The sequence below is a fragment of the Spea bombifrons genome, chromosome 5 (assembly GCF_027358695.1).
Source record: "Spea bombifrons isolate aSpeBom1 chromosome 5, aSpeBom1.2.pri, whole genome shotgun sequence".
Taxonomy (NCBI): domain Eukaryota; kingdom Metazoa; phylum Chordata; class Amphibia; order Anura; family Pelobatidae; genus Spea; species Spea bombifrons.
The window spans coordinates 26,653,889-26,659,888 of NC_071091.1; the positions used below are offsets into that span (position 1 = coordinate 26,653,889).

General features: G+C 38.1%; 1 protein-coding gene across 2 annotated transcripts in view; it reads left to right on the forward strand.

The window, feature by feature from the left end:
* Positions 1-6,000, forward strand: part of RARB (retinoic acid receptor beta) — a 264,320-nt gene that overhangs the window by 182,781 nt on the left and 75,539 nt on the right. The window contains exon 1 of one of the 2 annotated variants that reach the window (XM_053466649.1): positions 5,745-6,000. This exon is cut by the window's right edge and continues 488 nt beyond it. The exons of the other annotated variant lie outside the window; for it this stretch is intronic. The gene's annotated coding sequence lies outside the window, so the exon portion shown is untranslated. Of the gene's footprint in view, positions 1-5,744 lie in introns of those variants that run through there. 2 annotated transcript variants of the gene reach the window in all.

Genomic DNA, 6,000 nt, shown 5'->3' on the forward strand with positions numbered 1-6,000 from the left:
AGTATATATATATATATATATATATATAAAAATATATGTTTTATCTGTTGCTCCATAACATAATCTTAACCCTTTGAGCGACTGGAGAACTAGGTAGGAATTGCCTTGCACAGTGTTGCATTTTTTGGGGATGATTTATAATTGAGATGCCGGCCCAAAATTCTGTCAAAGTGACAAATCATGTCACTAGAAAGCACACACACAAGTATATGTATATGTATGAATTATGTATTATTATGCATGAATTATATATCACAATGTAAGTAAATCAAGTACTTATTAGATTGTGTTTAAAAAATTATGTAGTTTGTTTTTATTTAAGCCAGTCATTTACACTAAATGTGTAAGCTTTTTGTCAAGTATAGTCCATAATATTTAATCTATAGAAGATAAATACACTGATTAAGGGTAATCAAGATATTATGTGCTTACACCAAATCTGTCAGTAAACAATTCTGTATGATAATTTCACAGATAACCTCGTATAAGTCATACTAATGAAGGGTTTCATTTAAAGTACCTTTATTCCTCTCCCTTAATGAATTATAAATGAATTGCAGCATCTAAAGCAACTGTTATTATGAGTTCTTTCTTCAATTACAGACTTTAAACATACACATAAATAACTTAAATATATATCACCGTGCATAGAGGATATTCCCTGTGGTATACTTTAACTGAATCATTAATTAATCTGTTCTTACCATACAGGTCTGGCTCTGGGTTCAGCATATTCGCTGCCGCTCGCCTAATTTAAAGGGACAGGCAATCCCATTCTTCAAGAATCACTAAAACAAACTATGTTTGCTTAACTGTGCCTGTCTTTCATCGATCCGAGCCGTTTTTCACTTAGTAACACCGCGCGTTCGCTTTGCAGGTACACGTTGCAGAGTAATTAACTGACGGAAGGAAATATACAGCTGCTACTTTAGGTCTGTTGAGTATACGATGGACCGGACAGTCAAAAATGGCTTAGGGCAGATTCACAGAACATGTATACAATAAGCCATACCACATATACCACCCCCTACACACACATATTAAAAAATCCAAAGAATGCACAGATCCCGCAGATTTCAGCACTTCAGAAATGCTAGTTAAGTTAACATTGCCCAAAAGAACCAACAACCGCTATCATTTCAGCCTCATCCATTAAAACAATGGATCTGTCCCGCTTTCTTTGCTGAACGGTTTTGTAATTAAATGCTACATCAGAAACGTTGTTCCCAGTACTCTTCCAAAAAATAGCTCTTTAATCATATATATATGTTAAACCTTTCGTATTTTCTGCCAGGAGCACTTAGCTGTCATGTGACACAAAAGCAGACAAGTGATAGGTTGTTGCCAAAATTAGCAACTCTTCGTAAAAGTTGATTTTATGTAATTAAACCTTTAGAAGAGAGAATAAAATGACGCACCGAGGTTTCTATGCTTAAAATGCAAGACTGATTGAAAGCATAATTTTCTTGCCATATTTCTTTAGGAGAGAAAAAAGATTAAACGATAAAGGGGAAAAAATGAAACATGGTTTGCAAATTCGATGTAAAAAACCCCCAAACACTTAGTAATCTAAGATACTTTACGAAATCCCGGGATGGAAATATTTGCGGATAATATTTTTTAATTAAAATTGTACTGCATACAGGCTATGTATAGAGCACATGGGGGACAGGAGAATGGGTCATTTGTGCATTTTAATTATATAACAATATAATGAGAAAAAATAATATGCGGTGCCAGACGTTTAACTACATACGATCTGTGAACAGAGCAAATTTGCTTTATTTCCCTCTTTTTTACTTAAGGGTTTGACTGTTTTTAATCAACTGAGGATAGGAGACAGGTGATGGTAACAAGGAGCTTTGAGGCTTTATTTCTAACTGCATGTAGGTCTGAACAGGGGACATCTGAGGTTTCACCTTATGCTACTAATGAAAATTAGCCCATTAAAATGCATTACCTATAGTCAGGCCCCCACTGGCCATTGGGCAAAGTAGGCAAATGCCCTGTGGACAGGCAGAACTTCCCATGTTATAAATAGAGGCAGCCACATACTGTCAGACCAGCAGGACTCCAAAATAAAAAAGCAGAGGCTCAGCACTCAAATGATAAGGTGAGTTTATTTCACGCAGGCAATGTTTCGACGCACAGGCTTGAGAAAGACCTGTGCGTCGAAACGTTGTCTGCGTGAAATAAACTCACCTTATCATTTGAGTGCTGAGCCTCTGCTTCTCTATTTTGGAGTCCTGCTGGTCTGACACAGGATAAATAAGATAAATATAACAATTTTAGACCTTGAGTTTTGACCTTAAATACATATTTTTTCTGTATTTTCTATTACTTGCATTTATATTACATGAATAATGAGAAGAAGCAGCAAACAACATGACAGCAGATTATCCACAAAACTCTTGCTTGCAGCAACAAAGTTGGAGTTTCCTGACAAAACTAAGTATGAGTGATGTCACTCGACAGAATTCCTCTGATAGAAATCAGCATTTCCATTAAAATTCCTTTTCCAGCCTCGAATGTCCAAATCACCCAAATGTTGCCTCTGAAGATGATGCCAGTGATTAAGACATTACATTATTACAATGTGATATAAAGCTATGCACTCATTTCAAAGAATATATTTGACCCCTTAAAATCTTTGAAGTTTTATGTCGTCATGAAAAAATGTGCCCAGAAATCTATATTGAGGGCATAGAACGTCATGAAGAAGGGACTGCCTCGCAATGAACCTGATGCTTCGTCGATCTGTAGTGAGTACTGCTGATCAGTCAGAGACCGATCAGCAGCCTCTGAAAAATAATAATTAAAAAATACATTGCTATGATCAACAGTTCCCGAGGACTGCCTCCTTCCCGCGTCAGAAGTCTCACATGATCATGTGATCATGGGCATGTTTGATTTGTGCCCCGTAACTTCCAAGAAACCTAAAAAAAACCTATGCATGTTGGGTTTTTATAAATTCAAGACACCTAAATTAGTATATGTTGTGGTATTTTGGTCAACTGAACTGGTTTGGGGACCATTATCACAGTAAAATATTAGAACAAAAATTGTTATATATTTGCTTTTTGCTTTTCAAGCCCCCTTAAAACCTAGAGGTGCCCCTGGTCAAAGCCTGTTGCGTTCAAATTCTTTCTACTTCACTACGGTCTCCAACCCCTTTCCTCATTCTCCACTCCTGAGTTTTAAATTCAGAGGAGGACTGAGAGAGGGCAGGGAAATTCATCCTCAGAAGCACATAAAGTGACAGGAGACTGCATCCCATACATCACCCCACACTTTCAAAGGGAGAATGAATAGGCGCCAGGGTGTCTTATAAGAACAAAACCTGGATCGCCCAAGGTTTTATTGGCTGTGCATATTCCATATTCTCTCTGGCATACGGGTGGGTAACTGCAGCCCACCAGCTGTTGCTAGACTTTAACTCCCATCACCAAGCAAAGAGAGGTGAGGGCTGTATTTTTACATCGTCCAATGCCTGGACTTACTCATCAACACCAGTAAAGGAATCTGAACCTGTTGAGGTTTTCTCTGAGGACTTTATATTATCGGATTTTTTGTGAGCTTAGATTGTAAGCTTGTTTGAGCAGGACCCACCTTTTTGTTTCTGTTAGTCCAAATTGTTGTGCACTTTTATGTTCTTTTTATCCATTGTACTGCGCTACAGAATATGATGGTGCTACAGAATAATATCTATTATCAGCAGCATCACTATGCTGAACTCTCTAGTCACATTTATTATTATTATTATTATTATTCATTCCTACCAGCAATGGTTAACCAAAAAAGGTTTTGTTTTGTTTATGTTTACATCATTGATTTTTAGCTTTACAGGCAAAAAGCAGTAATTTGGATCCAGGAAATGACTTTAAAACATAACCCTAAAACATTACTGCATGCTATCTTCTGCCACCATGTCTAACAGCATGTTGGCTAATTATAACATGCATGGGCAGAATAAGCTGAAACTGGATATAATGCTTTTTTTCCTAATGATAGAAGGGAGGAAGGAGTGGAATTCCTTTATATTCACATGGTTGGCTTTGTGTAAGAATAAGACAGACCGTTTAACTTGTTAATAGAATGTCAGCTCTTTATTTTATGTTGAAGTGCCCTGGTCAGGTAAATCCAATCTACTAATTTTTGATCTGTTTGCGTCTTGCTTTGTGATTGACTCACTTTGAAAGCTTGTTACGGAACAGTCCCTATACATGCAGATTCTGTACAGGATTTTTATTGTTCTGCATAATTCACAGGTAATTTCCCTTCACATATATTTAAGGGCCTTGACTTCTTCTATGGGCTGTGTTGGGCATTTAGAGACAGAGTCCTGGATGCTGAGGTTCTTCTCCTTTGCCCCACCGATATTGGGCTTCTGCACTACAGAACCCTCCTGTTGAATGGCCTGAAGACTCTTAATAAACTATATCTAGACCCCCATGATAGCTACCAATATACCAATTCCTCTTAGATCCCTGTTTGGCTTAAAGGGTCTGATGTAGATTACACTTGACCCTAAGTGGAAGTTTAGCCAAGCATGTGTGTCCTTGACTTCACAATGGTATTGCACGCTGTGTACTACCATGTGACGAAAACTTTGTAGGACCCAAATGCAACCTCCGGGGTTTTTTAGCTTTACCAGTGCCTGCTTGTATCTGGTTCTATTCTGTATATTTATGATGAGCTTTATTAAGGAAAAATATTGGAAAAGTTGTTCTCCCACCACGTACACATATAAGGCTGTGTGCTACCTGTGGTTTGATAGGACAACAATAGATTTTTGGAACGGAAGCCATGCGTGTTTTTCCGTACTGCATATAAGTTAAATAAAGGCTATGATAGCCCTGCTAATAATTACCCGCGATAATAATAATAGTGCACAGAACTGTGCGTAGCAACATGCGCCCTCGTAATGCCGACAGCGTAACAGCCGAGAGGAGTCAGCCCCAGGAATTGACATTTTAAACGAAAGAAAACGGGAAAATGGTCCTTTAAGGAACTGTTTAGCAAAGAACATTCTTATCTAGAAAAAAATCTAGATTGTTACCTCAACAGTGGCCTCTTGTGCTGAAGGGAAAGGAGTGATCAGAGGCATAATGACACAAGAGGATTTACCCCATAGGGGTAATCGTGCTTTGATATTAACACTAAAGCCGCTGCCTGCCATGCCCTGATTGTGTTTTCGGTCCTATTGTTATCACAAAGAAAAAAAAAAAACACTAAGTGCTGATTAAATTAGGCATTTGTGACTTCTCACCCCAAAGTGCCCCTTTATCAGGACATAGCCGTGAATTAATGGTTATCCGTAACAATTATACACAGCATAGCAGGTCAGCGCTGCTGCGTACTTAAATAAAGGCTAAACAAACAATGCTTTCAGGATTTGGAAACTATTACTAAATACTAGAAAAAATACTATTTTTTTTCGTTATTATTGTATCAAATACATTTAAATTTCAAAAAAGGTAACAAATGTAACAGATTTATTTAAAAAATACATTGTCTTATTTGGCTAATAAAAATAAATAAATGTGCAAATAAATTACATTTTGGTTAAAAAGATAAATAACCAGGAACAACTGATTTGGATGGACGCCAGATCCGAACGTACAGGTTGCATGATGTTGCTTGTGTTTGTAGGAGAGCGAGCAGCGTGTATGCAGCAGCCTGCGCGGCTCTGCCTGTTTCTGCAGGGCGGCTGCTAGTCTTTAAGCCGTGTGAGAATCCTGGGAGTTGGTGATGTCAGACTAGTTTGGGTCATTTGAAGGTTAGCAGCCTGGGAAGGGTTCATGGAGAGTTCACTCGCATATATTAGGCAATCCAATCTTTCATTTTGTGTGACACAAGTAGTAGGAAGTGAGCTGTTCAAAAGCAGAAGGATCTATTCGCTCCAGAAGGGGGGAAACCGAGTGCTAGACGAAATAAATGTAGTTATTTTTACAAGCTTTGAGCTCACTCGAGCCCGGAGAGCGGGGACGACCGAGGGAC